The 22,474-nt window shown below is 45.0% G+C and overlaps 1 pseudogene; it reads left to right on the forward strand.

Annotated features, from left to right (window-relative positions):
- Positions 1-21,583, forward strand: part of LOC137534247 (zinc finger protein 420-like) — a 122,573-nt pseudogene extending 100,990 nt beyond the window's left edge.
- The last annotated feature ends 891 nt before the right edge of the window (positions 21,584-22,474 follow it).

The following is a 22,474-nucleotide window of genomic DNA, read 5'->3' on the forward strand; positions in this document are numbered from 1 at the left end:
ATCCAGGATTTCTTTAAAGTATCTGGTCTTCTCATTATGTAACCAAAGTATTTGATTTGAGTTTTAAATGTAGTATAAACCCTTCTAGTGAACACTCTGGTCTTATTTCTTTAAAGGACAACTGAAGAGAGTGGTATATGAAGGCTGCCATGTTTATTTCCTTTTAAACAATACCAGTTGCCTGGCAGTCCTGCTGACCCTTTACCTCTAATACTTTCAGACATATACCCTGAAGAAGCATGCAGCAGATCAGGAGTTTCTGACATTATTGTCAGTTTTGACAAGATTGGCTGCATGCTTGTTTCTGGTGTTATTCAGACACAGCTGCAGCCAAATAAATCAGCAGGACTGCCAGGCAACTGGTATGGTTTAAAAGGAAATAAACATGGCAGCCTCCATAGTCTTCTTACTTTAGTTGTCCTATAAAGGACAACTGTAGGGAGAAGAATATGGAGGCTGCCATATTTATTTCCTTTTAAATAATATTAGTTGCCTGGCTGATCGATTAGGCTGCAGTAGTGTCTGAATAACACCAGAAACCAGCATGAAACTACTCTTGTCATCTCTGACAGTAATGCCATCTGATCTGCATGCTTGTTCAGGGACTATGGCTAAAAGTATTAGAGGCAAATGATCAGCAGGGCTGCAAGGCAACTAGTATTGCTTTAAAGGAAACAAATATGGCAGCCTGCATATCACTCTTGCTTCAGTTATCCTTTAAGTATTGGCTGGTTATATCTTCTAGCTGTCCAGGGAACTCTCAGTAGCTTTCTCCACATTCACAGTTCAAAAGCATCATTTTTTCTATGCATTACCTTATTTATAGTCCAACTTATACAGCCATGTGTTACTACTGGGAAGAGCAGGACAATAACTATCTTGATCTTTGTTTGCAAAGTGGCATCTCTATCCTTTAGTATCTTAACCAAACTTGCCATAGCTTTCCTCCCAAGCAACAAGTGTCTCTAAAGGTGGCCACTAACAGTCCAATTTCTAGCAAAAAAACGTTTGCGCGATCAGAAATTCTGATCGGATTGGTTGTAAATAATCTACATTGATGGGCACAATCTATTAAAAATGATTTTTAAAAAAAGTCGTCCGATTGAATTTTCGTCAAACGAAAATTTGGATTTTCTTGTCTGTTGTGATTGGAAGCAAAGATTGGTTCGTTGATGGTGTAGTGAAAGATTTTTCTTCCGATCAGAATTTCTGATCGCTCAAAAGTTTTTTTTGCTAAAAATTAAATGGTTAGTGGCCACCTTAAGGGCCTGAGCCCACTGTGTCCACTTTTCAGTTACACATCAATGTTACAGATGCTGAAAAGTGGACAGAAGCAGACACAAATGTCTCAAATGCTAGTATTGTATCTAAGGCCTTATATTGTGAAGGAGAGGGGTCACACCGCTGGTAGGTTTATGTAGATGTGGTCCCACTCACCTTATCTCATGGCAAAACCCATTTTTTCAGTGACATGTCATGCACATGCTGGACGTTCTGAAGTATATCCCCCCGTAGGAGAACAATAGGTACACAACCACCAAACTTGTATTTCAGTTCACAAAATGGGACAGATTCCATCTTCTGCATTCAGGCAAATCGGCAGGGCTGAAGGTCCAGAGGCTAAAAATGGGGATCTACACATTAAAAAGGGAAAATTATGCCCAAGTGAGCTGTTCATGAAAGAGAGGGCTACAGTACATGGGTGATACACATGGAAGAGTCCCAGGAAAGATATTACTATTTTTATTATGGGATGGATCATCAGCATCATGATCATTTATATTCATGAGTGAAGGTGATTTCACAAACAGAGTCTGCAGTTAGTATATTCACCACAAGATGGCGATCCCACCTCTCCCTGGTGGAACGCACAGGCAGGAAGTAATTAAGCCACCGACAGGATGTAATGTACCAGCAGGAAAAGAAGTTACAGGAGGTGGAGAGGAGACATTGTTGGAAGAGGTAATTGTGTGATTCTTGTTATATATTTATCAGAGCAAAGAGCGGGGTGGGCATACTTTGTTACAGAGGAGGTCATAGTACATCTGTCACTATCCTGATCAATCAGTAATTGCCATCCAAGAGACTTTTATATAGCTGCTGTGACTAGTGTTGCCACCCAGCTGGTATTTGGCTGGCTCAGGTAGTGTTTTATGTAAAAAGCTGGATGCTGGTATTTAATGTTTACCTGCACATCGTTTGCCAGTAATCCTCTAGCCGGAAGCCCCGAACCTTCCCAGCCGTGGTAATTGCAGAGCTTTGAGTGGAGATCTCTCCTGTGCAGGTTCCCTTGCAGGCTCAGCTTCTCTTCCCCGAACACCGGTCTCTGTGCCTGTTGTAGCCGCGTCTCTCATCATGTGACATCTCTATGTGTGCCTGTCAGTCACACACCACCTACACTAATGAACTCCGGACATTAGGTGACAATGAGGAGAAGAAGCTGAAGATGCCGGAAGCTTGGAGAGGTGTGAGAGAGGGAGAGACTCTTGCTATATACTTATTCAGGGGAGGACTGGGACCTTTTGGCCTGGGGTAAACACAACTTAGAGGCCCTTTCATGGCAGTTCCAGCCCAAATCCATATCTTTTTGTATGCAGATATACATCGTGTAAAGTAGAAAAGTGTAAGGCATAGTATTAATAGGAAGGTTAGTGATAGTAGGAAGGTTAGTGTTCGGTGTAGCAGAAGTGAGGTTACTGTTAGGTGTAGCAGTAGTAGGAAGGGTAGTGTTAGGTGTAGTGGAAGTGAGTTTAGTGTTAGGTGTAGTGGCATTGAGGCTATTGTTAGGTGAAGTGGCAGTGATGTTAGGTGTAGAGGTTGCAGAAAGATTAGTGTTAGGTGTAGAGGAAGTGAGGTTAGTGTTAGGTTTACTGGTAGTGAGGCTGATGCTAGGTGAAGTGGCAGTGAGGTTAGTGTTAGGTGCAGCAGTAGCAGGAAGGTTCGTGTTTAGTGTAGTGGTGGTGAGGCTAATTCTAAAGGAAGCTGCAGTGATGTTAGTGTTAGGTTTAGAGGTCACAGAAAGGTTAGTGTTAGGAGTGGCAGCGGTGAGGTTGTGTTAGGTTTAGTGGCAGTGAAACTACTGCTAGGTGATATGGTAGTGAGATTAGTGTTAGGTGTAGCAGTCACATGAAGGTTAATTTTAGGATTAGCGCCAGTGAGGCTGTGTTAGGTTTAGTGGCAGTAAGGCTAGTGCTGGGTGAAATGGCAGTGGGGTTATGTTAGGTGTAGCGGTAGCAGGAAAGTTAGTGTTAGCTGTAGTGGTAGTGAGGTTGTGTTAGTTTTAGTGGCTGTGAGGCTAGTGCTAGGTGAACTGAAGGGCTAGGTGAAGTGACAGTGAGGATAGTGTTAGGTAAAGCGGTAGTAGGAAGGTTAGTGTTAGGTGTAATGGCAGTGAAGTTACTGTTAGGGTAGCATTAGTAGGAGGCTTAATGTTAGGTGTAGGGCTAGTAGGAAGGTAGTGTTAGTTATAGCGGCAGTGAGGTTGTGTTAGGTGTAGTGGCAGTGATGCTAGCATTAGGTCTAGTGGCAGTGAAGTTAGTGTTAGGGGCAGTGAGGCTGGTATTCGTGGTGGCAGTAGTAGGTGGCTCAGTGTCAGATGTGGCGGCAGTAGCAGGGTTAAGAGTTTGACGTGAGTATTAAGTTATTAAAAGTATAATCAGCTACTCATGCCAAACTCATAGTAAATGTACCCCCCACCACCACCACTAATACATTTAAAGAGAACCCGGGGGTTTGTGTAAGAAAATAAGCACTACCTGATGCAGCTTATCTTCCGGATCCTGATGAGCCACTTCATGCTGCTCTCCTCTGTTCCACTCCTCCGCCGGGTGAAGAAAAAAAAAACTGCTGATACTACACTACTGATAATTTTACCGTTATTCTACTATCCCCAATAGTAGAATATCGGTAATTATACCGATATTCTACAATCTCTCACTGTGACTTCTTTACAATATAGGGGGGGCTCATGTGGCCAGTAACTGTGGAGTGGATACAGAAAGCCGCATCAGCTATGTACAAACCATGGGTGTGGGCACAGATGCAGCAGCTCTTTACAGTATTAGGCACCCTGTGGAGCTGTGACCAGGCCTGAATTTTCATGTTATCGGGTGGGCCGGGGGACTGGGTAGCAGATACAGAAAGCTGCTGCAGAGTGGCTTTGTGTGATTTCATGTAGTGGCGTCCAGCCCATATTACCCCCTAGCATTGCAATAGCCATCAATTGCATTACAAATGAACAAGGGTGATGTGCATACTCACACACACACACACAGACTCAAACACACACATGCACACAGACTCACACTTTTAAACACACACAAACTCACACACTCAGACTACACAGACTCACACATACAAACACACACACACACACACACACACACACACACACACACACACACACACACACACTCACATAAACACACACTCACATAAACACACACAGACTCACACATACAAACACACTCACATAAACACAGACTCGCACAGACACAGACTCACACATACAAACACACACTGGCCCATATGCCATTAACTTTTTCTCCTAGGTGATAATTTTAAACTTGTTAATAAAATGCCTTTTAAAGTGAGTCTGAAGCGAGTTAAAAACTCGCTTTTTAGCTTATAATCATTTGCATGCTTGCCCCAGCTAAAACGCCGCTATCCCGCGGCTGAACAAATCCCCTCCGTGCTTGCCGGGGATCGCTTCCTGTTGAGGCAGGTCTAATGGCTGTAGCCCTGCCTCCATGCGCGTCTATCAGCGCGTATCTCCGCCTCCGTGGAAATCTGCAGCTGATAGACGCGCATGGAGGCAGGGCTATAGCTGTTAGCCCTGCCTCCATGAGCAGCAAAATCTACAACCAAGTTGGTCGTGGATTTTGCAGGGGATAGCGGCGTTTTCGCTAGGGCAAGCATGCCCATGTTGATTATAAGTTAAAAAGTGAGTTTTTAACTTGCTTCAGAGTCTCTTTAACCTCCCTGGCGTTCTATTAAGATCGCCAGGGCGGCTAACCTCCCTGGCGTTCTATTAAGATCGCCAGGGCGGCTGTGAGAGGGGTTTTTTTTAATTAAAAAAAAACTATTACATGCAGCCAACTGAAATTTGGCTACATGAAAGCCCACTAGAGGGCGCTCCTAGTGCGTACTTCTGATCGCCTCCGGCGATCAGAAGTAACAAGGAAGGCCGCAATGAGCAGCCTTTCTTGTTTCCCTTTCCTCTTCGCCATGGTCAGCCGACGTCCTGACGTCTGCCGCCTCCGATCCAGCCCTTAGCGCTGGTCAGAACTGTTTGTTCCGGCTGCGCTGGGCTCGGGCGGCTGGGGGGACCCTCTTTCGCCGCTGCACGCGGCGGCGATCAGGTAGTACACGCGGCTGGCAAAGTGCCGGCTGCGTGTGATCCTTTTTGTTTGGAACGAATCGGCCCAGCAGGGCCTGAGCGGCACCCTCCGGCAGTACTGGACGAGCTGAGCTCGTCCAGACCGCTCAGGAGGTTGAGCCACCAGAAAGCAAGAAAATACTCAAAATAATTTTGGTAGTACTTTTTCTCATACTTTTAGGTACCTTTTTAGTTAAAAAGTACTGGAAAGTTATTTTAAATCAAATTTGAAAAATTATCTCCTAGGAGAAAACTCATGTGAAAAAGTGAATTGCATATGGACACACACACACACACACACACACACACACACACACACACACACACACACACACACACACACACACACACACACACACACACACACACACACACACACACACACACACACACACACACACACACACACACACACACACACACACACACACACACACACACACACACACACACACACACACACACACACACACACTCACTTCCATCCTCTGCCTCATGTTCCCCCTGTCTCCCCCAGCATTGCCATTATACTCCAGTATGCAATGTCACCCACCCCAGTAATTCAATATCTTTCCCAGTATAGCCATGTTCCCCTGTGTCCCCCAGCATTGCCATTATCCTCCAGTATGTAATGTCTCCCACCCCAGTAATGCCATTTCTCCCCCAGGATAGCCATGCCCTCCCTGTGTCCCCTAGCATTGCCATTATCCTCCAGTATGTAATGTCCCCCACCCCAGTAATGCCATTTCTCCCCCAGTATAGCCATGCCCTCCCTGAGTTCCCCAGCATTTCCATTTTCCTCCAGTATGTAGTGTCCCCCCCCCCCCCCCCCAATCATCTGGTAAACATATAAAGGCAATATATTCAATCAGTGTGTGTTTCCTACAGATGGATCCAGTAACAGAAGCCCTCTAGACAGAAGTACAGATACTCTTTATTCCTATGATTGCCCACAAAAAGATCACCAAACCCTCAAACATTATCAGGTAGGTGGGGCTAAGGGTCCCCGGAGACTCCAAACTGTGTAACATTCTTTCATTTTGCGTATGCTGTTATCTGTGTTCACATTTTATATAAACTTTCACTTTATGCACTTAGGGTGTAGAACTTACACATAGAAGTGTTGTGGTTAAATAGGAAGAAGAAGAGACATGTGAGGAGTGATCAGCAGTCTGTTAAAGAGGGTGACATGATGAGGACAATTAAAGATGAAGAAGAAAAGTATGTGAGGAGTGATCGGCAGTCTGTGGAGGAGTGTGACATGATGAGGACAATTAAAGAGGAAAAAGAAGAGACCTATGTGAGGAGTGATCAGCAGTTTATGGAAGAGGGTGACATGATGAGGACAATTAAAGAGGAAGAAGAAGAGACGTATGTGAGGAGTGATCAGCAGTCTGTGGAGGAGTGTGACATGATGAGGACAATTAAAGAGGAAAAAGAAGAGACCTATGTGAGGAGTGATCAGCAGTTTATGGAAGAGGGTGACATGATGAGGACAATTAAAGAGGAAGAAGAAGAGATGTATGTGAGGAGTGATCAGCAGTCTATGGAGGAGGGTGTCATGATGAGGATAATTAAAGTGGAAGAAGAGACGTATGTGAGGGGTGATCAACAGTCTATGGAGGAGGGTGACCTGATGGGGGCAATTAAAGAGGAGGACACTGTTACTGAGGGCAAAACAGGTGAGTCATCAGCATTTTCCATGGAAAAAAGGCACCTGGAAAAAAAGGCGCAGGGTTTGCCAGTAGTAGAATGTCACTGGGAATAGCGATATTCTACTAAAGCGAAACGAAATGCTATCCTAGAAGTAAAAAACACATATATTAGTAGATAAACGCTAGCAGGGCTGTGGAGTCGGTCCAAAAATCCACCGACTCCTCAGTTTAGGATTCCTCCGACTCCTCTAATTTGCATATTACAATTTTGTTGATTTAACAGTATGTAACGTGAAATTCGTCTCTTAACTGCCAACGCTTAGGAATTTTACAAGACAACCGAAGTGAGGAGGATATGTAGACTACTATATTTATTCGCTTTAGACTAAAACTAGTCCTTGGTAAGAGTACTTGTAAAAGGTACAGACCGGAACAAAGAACATCTATCAGGCCCTAGGCAATGTAACTGTGGGTACATGTAAGAATGATGTGCAGGTACTCTGCAGGGGAATGAGGAGATTCTTCCTCTATTACACATTCTTCATGCACAATCTGAACAAGGTTTATGGGTGACAGACAACACCTCTCTGTTCAATGTGCACAACATTCTCAGTGGATTCCCTGCAGCTCTGTGGGGAGTGCATATGTAGAGTATAGTACTACTGTGTACCAAAGTAAACCTGAGACAGATGAAATTAAAGTTTTATTACATACCTGGGGCTTCCTCCAGCCCCCTTCAGGCTAATCAGTCCCTCGCTGTCCTCCTTCGCCACCTGGATCTTCTGCTATGAGTCCAGGTACTTGAGCCAGTCTGGTGTAGTGTGCATGCAGACACTCCGCCGCCGGGGGCGTACTACACCTGCGCAGCACTATTGCGCAGGTGCAGAATGCTACTGGCTGTGGAAGCGGCACGTAGCCAGACTGCTCTGACTGGCTGAATTACCGGGACTCATAGCAGAAGATCCAGGTGGTGGAGGTGGACAGCGAGGGACTGATTAGCCTGAAGGGGGCTGGAGGAAGCCCCAGGTATGTATAACACTCTTCTTTTCATCCGTCTCAGGTACCCTTTAATTTGTAGTCACCAAACCAAATTTTAACAACATATCAAATTATTTGATTTCATGAGCAAAGAGAGTGCATACATTTGCATAAACCAGCATCAATGCAGAATTATTTCCATCTCATTGACCATCTCTATTAGTGACACAACTACACATCAGGCTTTATTCTTACAGCATAGACGTTATTTAGTATATATAAGAGATTCCTGTGTACACATCATAAATATACTGTACAGTCACAATCAGATCTGTATATCTGACTTTAAAAATACGGGGACTGCTTTATTGAAGTAGCACAAGTAACTAATTTTGATTGGTTTATTTCATTTTTGTGGACTGAGCACAGCTATTACTGTATATATACATTATTTTTAATGACTATTATAGCAGTGGCTGGATTGTGTAATGGTTAAGGGCTCTGCCTCTGACACAGGAGACCTGGGTTCAAATCTCAGCTCTGCCTGTTCAGTAAGCCAGCACTCAGTAAGGAGTTTCTTGGGCAAGTCTCCTTAACACTGCTACTGCCTACTGAGTGCGCTCTAGTGGCTGCCTCGCAAGCGCTTTGAGTCCGACAGGAGAATGGCGCTATACAAATACTGCAATCATTATTATTATTATTATTATCTGAGAAATAGAACATTTTATCATATTTTCTATTTTAATTACAGTTACAAATTCATTAGGAGTCGGAGCATTTTTTCCTGACTCCGGGCACCCAAAATTGCTCCGACTCCGACTTCACAGCCCTCTACTTACATAACAGATGTATTGCACTGTCCATGTTATGATTCCTATATATTTTATAACGGAAAAGCAGAGAATCCGATTCTAGACAGTTTCCATCTTTGTTTCACCTTTGACCTCCTGACATAATTTCCTCCCTCACTTTTTTCTCCTCTTGCTAATCGTGTATTCGTTACCTGCCCTCCTCCCAGAGTCTTCAGACACTCCCACTGAGGTCTATACTAGGATACTAGGAAGTGCACTGTCATATGTCATTAGAAGGAGGGGGAAACTAAAGGGAAGAGGAAGAATATATTATAGATAAGAAGACCCCCCAGTATGCAACTGTTTGGCAATGGCACTTAAAGCGCCAGTGCTCCTAAGTTATGTGATAACTCCAAACCATAACAGCAGAAAAAGTTTTGAATGCAGGATTAGCATCTTTATCGCTTAGCCACCCTGGCGGTATGGACGAGCTGAGCTCGTCCTGGAAAAACATGCAAAAAGCGGTAGTGACGAGCTGAACTCGTCCATGCCGCCAGGGAGATTTCCTGTTTCTCTGCACCACCCGCTGCACTTTTTACTGAGCAGAGGGATTCCCCAGGATGGCTGGAAGCCTGTCTGCACCCTGTGGGTAGCGATCTGTGCTTCCCCCAGCGTGCAGAACAAGCACCCAGCCACTCTGGGGAATCCCTGCGCAGCCAGCGGGGCAGAGAATGTGCTGGCTGCGTGCAGGATTCCCCTTTCTCTGCGAGAAGGTGGCCGGGTGTCCCTTCTGTGTTTGTGCCGGTGGGGGGTATGTCCCCCTTCTGTTCAGGCTGGTCAGGGACCCTTCTATGGGGGCTGTGGGTGGCCTCTCCCTCCTCCTGCCTCCCTCCCTCCCGATCCCCCATGCCCCCCCCCCCCCCACCCCTCCCGGGCAAAAGCCCTGATCTACACACCTGAGGGCTTTCTCCTGTGCCGGCCGCGATGGACTCCCTCCTCCTCCTTCGGCGAAGTCCCGGTCTCTGTCGTTACACTTACGATCCCCATAACTGTAATTACAGAGAACACGAGACTAATGCTCAACACACACCATACAATCTTGGTTGTACAGATTTACCAAATCTCTGTAGTATAAGGGCCAACAGATTGAAAATACCTCGAATGATTGATTGGATATCTTATACTACATGAAAGTGGTAAGATTGAACAACCAAGATTGTATGGTGTGTGTTGAGCTTTAGCGATGGAGGAGGAAGTGCGCTGCTTCCGCCGCAGGAGAAAGCCCTCAGGTGAGTAGATCAGAGCTTCTCATGGGGGGGGGGAAGGTAGAGTACGGGGATCGGGGGGGGGGGGGGGGGCAGAGACACCCACAAACCGGGCTTCCTATACATCTGACTCCCTAGACCTGGCTGCACATCTGTCTCCCCTATACATCTGGCTACACCTGGCTACCCTATACATCTGGCTACACCTGGCTCACTATATACCTTGCAAAACATCTGGCTCACTATATATTTAGCAAAACAAAAGAAATGGTTGAAAATTATTGGAAATTAATTGAACCACTTTTTGCACGAAAATCCTGGGGAAATAGAACGCCAGGGTGGTCAATACACTCAGACCAGTTGCTGTTGAAATTTGATTTTTATGGTGACAATCCCACTTGAAGACAATCCCACTTGCCTAAACCTAAGCTGTCCCCCAGTGGTGGTAAACCTACCTTCCCTCGTGGCACTTTAGCACCCTCTGTAATGCGGGCTCCCCTCTTCCACAGTCTGCAGGTGCCAGATTAGTGGCAAGAGGGGGTAATTTAGTGCAAAAAGGCTTCCAGAAAATAAAATAGCTTGCGGATAGCTATATTGCGGCATTGCATAGCGGGTGTTACAGCATTATTCCAAAATGTATTAAATCCATTTTTCCTCAGAATTCTACACACAACACCCCATAAAGACAATGTGAAAAAAAGTATATTTGAGGTTTTGGCAAATGCACCTTTGGCAGCAATTACGGCCTCAAGTCTTTTTGAATATGATGCTACAAGCTTGGCAAATCTATCATTGGCCAGTTTCACCCATTCCTTTTTGCAGCACCTCTCAAGCTTCATCAGGTTCGATGGGAAGTGTAGGTGCACAGCCATTTTAAGATCTCTCCTGAGATGGGCAATAGGATTAAAGTCTGGGCTCTGGTTGGGCAACTCAAAGACATTCCCAGAGTTGTCCTGAAGCCACTCCTATATCTTGTCTGTGTGCTTAGGGTCGTTGTCCTGCTGAAGGATGAACTGTTGCCCCAGTCTGAGTTCAAGAGCGCTCTGGATGAGGCTTTCATCCATGATGTCTCTGTACATTGCTGCAGTCATCTTGCCCTTTATCCTTACTAGTCTCCTAGTTCCTGCCACTAATATCCCTACAGCATGATGCTGCCACCACCATGCTTCACTGTAGGGATGGTATTGGCCTGGTGATGAGTGGTGCCTGGTTTCCTCCAAATGTGTTGCCTGGCATTCACACAAAATAGTTCAATATTTGTCTCATCAGACCAGAGAATTTTTTTTTTCTCATGGTCCGAGTCCTTCAGGTGGATTTTGGCAAACTCCAGGTGGGCTTCCATGTGCTTTTTACTAAGGTGTGGCTTCCGTCTGGCCACTCTGCCTTACAAGCCTGATTAGTGGATTGCTGCAGATTAAATCTTCTGGAACGTTCTCCTCTCTCCACAGAGGAGCTCTGACAGAGTGACCATTGGGTTCTTAATCACCTTCCTGACCAAGGCCCTTCTCTCCTGATAACTCATTTTAGATGGCCAGCCAGCTCTAGAAAGAGTCCTGGTGGTTTTTAACTTCTTCAACTAACGGATGATGGAGGCCACTGTGCTCATTGGGACCTTCAAAGCAGCACACATTTTTCTGTAACCTTCCCTAGATTTGTGCCTCGAGACAATCATTTATGTGGTATAACAACAGAGGCGCCAAGTAGAGTAAAATTAGTTAAAATTGTTAAAAAGGGGGAAGTGGGTGGACTCACCTCCCTTCTGAAAAAATGGCCAGACAACGGGCAGGTTACTTCAAGTTTAAAGTAACATTTATTATGAGCTCCAAAAGTGCAACGCGTTTCACGGGTAACAGTCCCACTTCTTCAGGCAAACAATTTTTGGAGGGAGCAAAGTCGGGTCAAGAGCCAGATATAGCGCCTCTATATCTGGCTCTTGACCCGACTTTGCTCCCTCCAAAAATTGTTTGCCTGAAGAAGCGGGACTGTTACCCGTGAAACGCGTTGCACTTTTGGAGCTCATAATAAATGTTTCTTTAAACTTGAAGTAACCTGCCCGTTGTCTGGCCATTTTTTCAGAAGGGAGGTGAGTCCACCCACTTCCCCCTTTTTAACAATTTTAACTAATTTTACTCTACTTGGCGCCTCTGTTGTTATACCACATAACTGTTTAGTCCACCCTTGGTGGAGGGGTGTATCCCCATTTCCTTCTATCTACAGAGAGCGACTTCTTAACCCTGAGCGGGGTCAGGTTACAATTCTCCCCGCCTGCTTATCCAGTGGTTGCCTTGGAGGCGACCCGTCCTTGTGAGTATAACCATTGTGTGTGTTTGCATCAGACATCACCTCATTAACATACTACATCATATTGGGCTCTCGGTTCTCCCCCTTTCTTTCAAGCTCGAGACAATCATGTCTCTTAGGTGTACAGGCAATTCCTTTTGTCTTCATTCTTGGTTTTTGCTCTGACATCATCTGTCAACTGTGGGACCTTATATAGACAGGTGTGTGCCTTTCCAAAAAATGTCCAATCAACTGAATTTACCACAGGTGGACTCCAATTAAGTTGCAGAAACATCTCAAGGATGTACCTGAGCTCAATTTTGAGCTTCATGGCAATGGCTGTGAATACTTATGTACATGTGCTTTCTTTTATTTTTTATTTTGTTTTTAAATAAATTTGCCTAAACCTTAAGTACACTTTTTTCATGTTGACATTATGGGGTGTCATGTGTAGAATTCTGGGGCGAAAAAAATAATTCCATGTTGGAATAAGGCTGTAACGTAGCAAATTGTGAAAAAAAGTGATGCACTGTAAATACTTTTCAGATATACTGTAACATTACTTCATATACTTTAGCACTGTAAATATACACTTCATATGACATAAACACATTTACACGTTACATCACAAAGCTACTAAACATATTCATCACCATACCTCAACTTAGCAGTGACGCAGACAGCAATAAAACCCACAGTGGGGCGTTGTGGTGCAACATAAAGGGGGTATCATAGTGCAGAAAGTCACACTGCAATGTTAAATCCATGCCAAGTTCACAGTGCATTCAGTGCGATGCGTTCCAACAGATTACAGTACCCCAACACACTGCGTAAATGCATCATTTGGGAAATAATATCTTGAGATGCTAGGATACTACTCCCTCTGTAGAAATCACGCGTGAGGTCACATCTGGAGTATGGGACAGTTATAGCACCGCAGTATAGGAATACATTAACATACTAGAACACATTTAAAGACGGACGACTAAGTTGGGGATGGAAGGTCCTACTTACCAAGAAAGGATGAACAAACTGGGTTTTTGAAGCTTGGAAAAACATGACTGAAAGGTGACCTGATTAGCATATATAAATACATTCGTGAGCAATTTAGACAAAAGGGTCCTGAATATTCCTATCAAAGATAATCCTCCATAAGTCTGAGACTTTTCAATATGACCAACGTAAGACTAAGTGAGCAGGAGGAAATAAATTATATATAAAAATACAAATTTTATTTATTGACCAAAATACAAAACACATATAATGCAAATCTACTTAAAATTGACCAGAACATATGGGTGGACCACCATGTCAAAACCAGTGGAAAAAATGTGGGGGATCCCCTCAGAAAAGTATTGGTAGTGCGCAGTCTATCCAATATCTTATTGTAAAAGTTGTGGGAGGCACCTCCTAGCAGATGAAAGGACCTTGAGTAGGAACACACTAGAGTGGTTTTCAGGACCAAGTGTTCAGGACCTAAAGTTAGGAGGACATCCTGGTAAGGGAGCACAGATATATCAGATTCTGGCTGTGTTGCTGCAATGTTTCCAGTAGTTTAAAAGGTCAAAATATGGTTGAATAATGGCGGATAGAGGTTTCAATCCATCGCAATAGGTAGTCCCACTGGATATGCTGTCATACAGAAGTTGGTGTACAGGTCCACGGGTCAGGCAAGCTGTCTCATTACAGAGCTGTGACAAGGCCAAGTGCATGAAGATAGATAGGTTGGCACACACTGTATGTGGTAAGCACTTCGGGCTAATGAACAGTATTTTCACAATAGGCCTGACTCGTCCAGAGACCCCAAGAATGACAGGCAATTCACCGAGACTAGTGCCTAGGTTGAAAACACATTCCGAGGCAAGCTTATGGACTCAATTGCAGGTGTGAATGATATATTGTTAGAGTTGATACAGTTTACTCATAGAACAGTCCGCCAGGGTCACCCCTTCAGCAGCATCAACTAGGCAAAGGCAATATCATATTTCCAGCCGGCAACAGCATATAGGTGCATCCTAGGTAGGTATCTTAGTCAGCATAAAGTACACAATGGTTATTCCTTGAGAGGCCTCTTTCTAGTCACCAACAGAAAAACACATCATTGAGATATACTCATCTGAGTGGCTGATCGCTGTGAAGTCAATCCACAGGGGCCCATGTGCTGCCACCACAAGTGTGTCTGGTCAAAGGGGGAGCTCTGGAAGGCCAACCGGTTTCACTGGTAAGGATACCAGCATCATCAGGGCAAGCTCAAAGGTTTTACTGCCTGTGAGAAACAGGAGCCGGCCTAAAATGGCACTGAGCGGCCAGAGGACGCCACCACTCCCCCCCACAGCCACACCCAAGCCTCCACCACCTGTTGCAGGCAGTGGATGGGGGCGGCGGCAAAGGCGCGATGCGTCCAATTCTCTGCGTGTACGCATAGCGTTTCCCCCGCGTCCACATGCGGTAATGCGGATCAATGGGGAGGGAACGCGTAATGCGTACATAGGTATGCATGGCGTTTCCCCCGCGTCCGCAACCGCTCAGCGGATCAAGGCGGTGGGAACGCGTACATGCGTACAAATGCATGCGGACAGAGGCCCCGCAGCAGCAGGGCCACTAGGGCACTACAAAGGGGGGAAGATACCTCCGCAAGCACTAGGGAGCACGGACCGGGTGGACCATACTCCCAGATGGAGATTACGGAGAAAGGGTGACCCGGCTGGCCCTAAAGGTGGGTCCCCTGGACCGCCCAATTGCCATCACCCCCGGGGCGCCACCGTAGCCACGGCCCAAGGTGCCAGGGGGCAACAGGAAAGCGGGGCAGGGGAGGAGGGGGAGGGGGGGGAAGAAGGAGGGAGGAAGGGGGGAGGGAGAGAGGGGGGCCACAGCAGGAGGAAGACGGGGGAGGTCCACTGGCTGGACATGGGTCAGCAGGCAACAGCCCAGTATATGGCCCATGACAAGCCCAAAGCATGGACCAACCCCGAAAGACCCCCCGGGGGGCACACCAAGCCCCCACCAACCCCACCTCGCATCCAGGGGCAGTGGTCAGTGCGCCGCCCCGGGGGGGGGGGCATTACTAACCCTCCCACAGGATCAGCAAAGTCATCAAAGAAAATTGCATATTAAAGAAATAATTCTACACAAAAAAATAATACCTAATAGCATTTACATAAATGATGAATCTCTGTATAACCATACATTATTACATAGTCATAAACACTAAATAGACTACAAAAATATAATGAACTATATAAACAATAATCGTTGTCCTGCCCGTGGGGGACCAAAGGGGAAGAGGCCATGAGCAAAGTGGAGTGGCGGGAGGCCACGCCAGCCCACCAACCATTATCCATGGAGTGACAAAAATCATATCCACAATGTGTAACAAGTGGAATATATGTTAAATCAAAAAATAATAACAGAAGGGGACGGGAAAAGACCCGGCATGAGCGCAAGCAAGTCTCCAGTTCCTAGCACAAAAATTACTAAGGGTGAAGGTTCAACCCTGATGAACAAAAATGATGAAATCAAAAAAAGTATATATATAAGGTGTGTTGTGGAGCTAGGGTGCCGCTGTCACAGAAATGGTGCAAAATCAATACCTTCATTGAGGCCCGGTGTCCGAAAGGCCTTAAGTTTGTATATCCAAAAAGCCTCACATTGGAGGAGTCTCCCGTCCCAGTCCCCCTCCCCCGGGGATCCCGGTGTACCCTATCCAGGCCAAAAAATCGAATTTTCCTAGGGTTACCCCCCTGACAGGTTGCGAAGTGTCGAGCTACAGGTGTCTGGTGTCCCTCCTGAATGCCATAAGTGTGTTCGTAAATGCGCCTGTTGAGGGATCTTCCTGTCTTGCCCACATAAAAAGCCCCACAAGGGCAGAGGAGGAGATAAATTATCCCCTCTGTCTCACAATTCACATAATGTCTGGTAGTTAGTACGATATCTCTCTTCACAAGGGGGCACTGTTTGCCAACATAAATGTACCTGCATTGAGTGCAGGACTGACGAGGGTAGGTGCCCAAAACTTTACAGTTGCATAGTTTAGTTTTGCCTCTACCTGAGTAATGGCTACGTGTTAAAGTGTCACCTATAGTGGTAGCCCGCCTGTAAGTAACAGAGGGCTCCCTTGGGATAAAGGGGGCAACACGCTGGTCGCCCGTGAGCACATGCCAATGTTTCTGAAGTAGGGCACGGACCTGGAAGTGATGATCATTGTATTTGGTAATAAAGGAAAGACCCCTATCTGATTCCTTTCGAGATTTTTGTCCCGTACATCAGTGAGCACACAGGAGGTGCAGAGGAGGAACTGAAGGGGGCACACAGGAGGGGCAGAGGAGGTAATGGAGGGGCGTAGAGGACGAACTGAAAGGGGTACATAGGAGGTGCAGAAGTGGCACTGAAAGGGGCACACGGGAGGTGCAGAGGAGGCACAGAAAGGGGCACACAGTGCAGAGGAGGCACTGATGGGGGCACACAGTGCAGAGGAGGCACTGATGGGGGCACACAGTGCAGAGGAGGCACTGATGGGGGCACACAGGAAGTGTAGAAGAGGCACTGAAAGGGGCACACAGGAGGTACAGAAGAAGCACAGAGGAGGTGCAGAGGAGGCAAAGAAGGGAGCATACAGGAGGTGCAGAGGAGGCACTGATGGGGGCCCACAGGAAGTGCAGAGGAGGCACTGAAAGAGGCACACAGGAGGTACAAAGGAGGCACAGAAGGGGACACACAGGAGGATCAGAGGAGGAACTGAAGGGAGCACATAGAAGGTGCAGAGGAGGAACTGAAGAGGGCACACAGGAGATGCAGAGGAGGAACTGAAGGGGGCACACAGGAGATGCAGAGGAGGAACTGAAGGGGGCACATAGGAGGTGCAGAGGAGGAACTGAAGGGGGCACATAGGAGGGGCAGAGGAGGAACTGAAGGGGGCACATAGGAGGTGCAGAGGAGGAACTGAAGGGAACACACTCTGCAAGCATCACATGCACCACACTCTGCCGCACATACAGGGGGGAGGCACTCTGCCCCGTATACTGGTGGGAGAGACATGGGCTTATCAACTAGTCACAGATTAGTTTTTTTCTGGAGCAAATTTTGGGGGGTCGGTCTATACATGGGACAACTAATAAACAAGTATATACGGGATGAGTGTATACCAGGACTTGGGCAGCTGCAGCTTACTCAATGCGACCCTGTGCCTTCTACTCCTCCACATGACGTCAGAGAATCCTCCTTGTATGTCTTTGTGTGTGAGAAGCATTGGAATATTTTGCATTGGATGCAGGAGTATCCCAAAGGAAATCATTTTAATTAGGCAAGCCTGTACTGTCCAATTAAGTGGCAAGGTAATTGTTTTTAAATGTAAAAGATGGAAGTGTTTATAGAGGAGTACTGAAGCTGTTAGTACTTCCTCTCTTGTACTGCAGAGGGCAGTCATATCCTTTATACCGGGAGACACTGGGAGTGTGTGTATTTCCTTTGAGTAGGCTTGACTTCATGAGCAGCACATGCCCAGTAACAGGAGTTGCTCATGTATGAAGGAAAGAAGACATGCATGAGTCATTCCTGTTACTGGGCATACGGGGGTCATGAACTTGTGCATGTGCAGTCACATCTGTTTCCTGTATATAGGATTCATAACAGCTGCGCCAACCAGGAACGGGAGAGACAGAGGAAACCGCGGGAGCAGTAATACCTTCCACACAACTCTACGGACTTCGCTATCTTATTAATATTATAAATGTGAAAGTTTGGATGTTTGTTACTCAGTTACACAACAATGGCTGAACGAATTTGAATGAAATTTGGCACACACATAGTATATTACCTGGAATAACATATAGGATACTTTTTATCCCCATAACCATCAAATGGGCGGAGACAAATACAAATTTCACTGGGAAAATTTAAACTGCAGCCATTCTTACACTGTTAATGGCATGGGTCTCAAATTTTGCGTAGTTGGTCACTGGGTGACTGGGATTAAAATTCAGAAAAGTGGGTGGAGCCTACAAAAGCCAATAAAAATTCACTTATTGATTTTCACGTGGAATATTTAATTGCTGCCATTTTTGCACTGTTAATGGCACAAGCTTCAAACCTGGTACAGTTGATCATTGGGTGACTGGGGTTCAAATTCAGAAAATGGGGTGGAGCCACAAACAGCCAATCAGATTTTTTTCATTTCAGTGCATATCATTGATGCCAAAGACCGCAAAGCTCACAAACTAGGTCATTGAGTAACTGTATGTTAGGGCTAGAAAAAGTGAATACAGCCAACACCAGCCAAATACATACCCGGGCAATGCTGTACAATCAGCTAGTAATTAAAAAAAACAAAACAAAAAACAAAAATGTTCATGTCAGGTTTGTTACTAAAGTGGATGGGTTATACCAACTTTTGCAGGAGGGTTCAGTAATTTCTAGTCACGCCCCTTCCCCACCCCCACTGACCTCCTGTCCAATAGGAGCTGCAGTGTGCAGCTGGCTGATTGGTTATTCACTGGACAGAAGTATGGGAGGAGAGATATGACTATACTGTATATATAGGAGTATATATGTGTGTATTCATATCTCACTATAGAAGTATTAGTGGTTTTGGATCTCCATGACATAAATGGATAATTCCTCTACCTCGCAGCTCCTATAATTTACTGTTGTGTAATAGCACATTGTCTTTATTTGCACAGTTGGGAACGAGAGAGATAAAGGTACATTACAAGGGGCATATGAGTAACAGGAGAATGCAATGGTAATGCAAATGTGTAAGGGACACCACATTGCTCTACAAACATAACACAGGTTTCTTGCTATAAGTATATATATATGTCTGTTATCACAAGTGTAACAAATTGTTTCCATTGTCTCATCAAGCTTTACAATTTACTGCTTTTCAATGTGTGGCCAATGCTTTAGGTGTAGAAAGTGTCAATGAGGCAACTCTGAGTTGTATGCAGATAAAATACAAATTATATGCAGCTAATTACATTATTTCAGGAAATTCATTTGATTGTCCGAATTCCAAGATACATAACATTTGCATGCACAGCACAGTTATTGTCTTGTGATTGGCTGCCTGTAATAAGCACAACTTTCGGTCAGGCTGAAAACTAGTGATGGTCAGTGACATGCCAATAACTCTGAGATGTTGCAAATTGTATGCCAATTATATGTAGAGTTACACAGTTGCTGCATCAGGCCCATTTTCAATCTGCATCATCTTTGCATCATTTTGGAATTATTAGCAGCTCACTGACCATCCCTAATGATAATTGTTCCTTCCCTCAGAATTCTCTAACAGGAAGTGATGATGTTTCTCTATTTGCAGGGCGGAGTCCTGGCATCTGGAACCACTCAGAGACTCATCTCTATGTATCCACAGACTGTACAACGGATGATGATGTCACTGGACAAGAGTCTCCTGCAGATATCATGGTTGCCCCAAATATTCCCCCAGACTTCCCTCACCTGTCTAACCCTGAGGGGCCCCATACCCAAAACAGCTCTACCCCTGCTGGTGGATCTTATTCCTGTTCCACATGTGGGAAAGGGTTTGTATGGAAATCGCATCTTGTCATTCATGAGAGATCTCACACTGGTGAAAAGCCCTATTCATGTGCTGAGTGTGGGAAATGCTTTGTTCAGAAATCAGACCTTGTCAAACATGAGAGATGTCACACTGGTGAGAAGCCCTATTCATGTGCTGAGTGTGGGAAATGTTTTGGGCAGAAATCAGACCTTGTCAAACATGAGAGATGTCACACTGGTGAAAAGCCATATTCATGTGCTAAGTGTGGGAAATGTTTTGTTCAGAAATCAGTCCTTGTTAAACATGAGAGATCTCACACTGGTGAGAAGCCCTATTCATGTGCTGAGTGTGGGAAATGTTTTGTTCAGAAATCGGACCTTGTCACTCATAAGAGATCTCACACTGGTGAGAGGCCCTATTCATGTGTTGAGTGTGGGAAATGTTTTGGGCAGAAAGGAAGCCTTGTCAAACATGAGAGATGTCATAGTGGTGAGAAGCCCTATTCATGTGCTGAGTGTGGGAAATCTTTTGGCCAGAAATCACAACTTGTCATGCATGAGAGAGCTCACACTGGGGACAAGCCCTATTCATGTGCTCAGTGTGGAAAATGCTTTGGGCAGAAAGGACACCTTTTAACACATGAGAGATCTCACACTGGTGAGAAGCCCTATTCATGTGCTCAGTGTGGGAAATGTTTTGGGCAGAAAGGACACCTTTTAATACATGAGAGATCTCACACTGGTGAGAAGCTCTACTCATGTGCTGAGTGTGGGAAATGCTTTGGGCGGAAAGAAACCCTTGTCATGCATGAAATATCTCACACTGGTGAGAAGCCCTATTCATGTGCTGAGTGTGGGAAATGTTTTGGACATAAAGGAAACCTTTTCACACATGAGAGATCTCACACTGGTGAGAAGCCCTATTCATGTGCTGAGTGTGGGAAATGTTTTGGACGGAAAGGACACCTTCTAAGACATGAAAGATCTCACCGTGGTGAGTAGCCTTTTTCCTGTGCTGAGTATGGGAAATGTTTTGAGCAGAATTCACTGCTTTTGAGACATTTTGTTGAGTGTTTTGGCCATAAGTTTTCTTCTTCAATGTCTCTTTTACTTTTTGCAAAATGCCCATGGCAACATTTTCACACTGAATCCTCAGGACTCTTTCATGCTGCTCAGTGCATTGAATTGTTGCTGCTCTTTGTCTAAATCAAACTCCTTCCAATTTTCAAGCAGTTGCATGCATCTGCAGGCATTTGTAAGCGTTGGTCCCTAGCGTACCTCAGGCATTTTCCAGGTTGTGTCATTGGCTGAATGAATTCTCTGCTACCATATATTGTGCTTTTTTTTGAGAGTCTACCTGGCGTTTAATAAGCATTTTGACAGAAAGCCAAATGAACCTGGAACCTTTCTTCTACTGTGCTGAGAGTATGGAGAGTGCAAGAGTGTTTGCTTGCTCCCCTCAGGCCCCTGTAAGCTCTAATACAAAGCCAATGTACAAACAGTTGTAATGGCGACGGCAGCTGCAGCTTCCCTGGAAAGTACTCGCAGCACACAGTTTGAGAACCACTGGTGTAAACTTTTGAAAGGGTTGGGGAGATTCTGTTACCTTCTTTTGGTCATAGTGTCCTTATCCGTAGGAAACTCTCTGTTATTTGCATGCTTATATCATTTTATCTTTAGCAAGATTTTTTTTTTTTCTGTTGTTTGTGTCATTTAATTCTGAATTCCCCCTGCAGAAAAAAAAAAAGGGTTTACTATATATATATATATATATATATATATATATATATATATATATATATATATATATATATATTTGAAGCATTATCTTTTCACAGTTTTTTTTTATTTGTGGGTGTTACATCCACCTTTAAGAAGGGATAAAGTAATACAACATCAGTAAAATACAACAACCTGTGCAAAAAATATTTTGCATGAAAAAAGGGAACTAAAAATTCAGCAGTTTCATACTCCTATGAGACGTTATGTAATGTCATCTATAGAAATGGTGCATTTGCCTCTGAAGGCATAGACATGTGAAAATCCTCTCTTTAAATGTATCATAAAGTGAGGAAATTAGTCGGAGAAGATGGTTCCTAACTGTTCACGGAGTTCCTCACTATGGTGCAATCCGAATTTGTCAGAATTTGCTTCCCTTATTGATGTGGGATTCTGGATCCTGAGGCAGGTAAATATATTCCCCACCTGTACCATATTAATCATTTTTTAATTGTAGTCTCAAATGGTAGTGGAATTTCACCTTCCTAGGCATTCCAAGTTCAGGTACTTTCTCCTCAGGCATGCAGCCCAATGTGGGGGTGTGACTGCTGACCTGGTCCCAGGCACTGTGGAAAGCTGGCTGCTACATAAAGAGATGGAAAGCCTTACTTACTGTATATCCAGGCTCTGCTCCAATCTGGCTGACTATGAATATGCTCATAGATTAGCTAAGTATGGGGTATTATGGGAGGGATGGGGAGAAGAGATTTCTGGGAAGGAGTGGACTGACTTTGAGGACACATATATGAAGATGGTAATTTGCTGCGCTGGTTTTAACAGATATACTTTAAGGTGGCCACTAATGATACAATTGGCTGAATGATTCTTTGTATGAAC

This window comes from Hyperolius riggenbachi, chromosome 10 (genome assembly GCF_040937935.1).
Source record: "Hyperolius riggenbachi isolate aHypRig1 chromosome 10, aHypRig1.pri, whole genome shotgun sequence".
NCBI lineage: Eukaryota > Metazoa > Chordata > Amphibia > Anura > Hyperoliidae > Hyperolius > Hyperolius riggenbachi.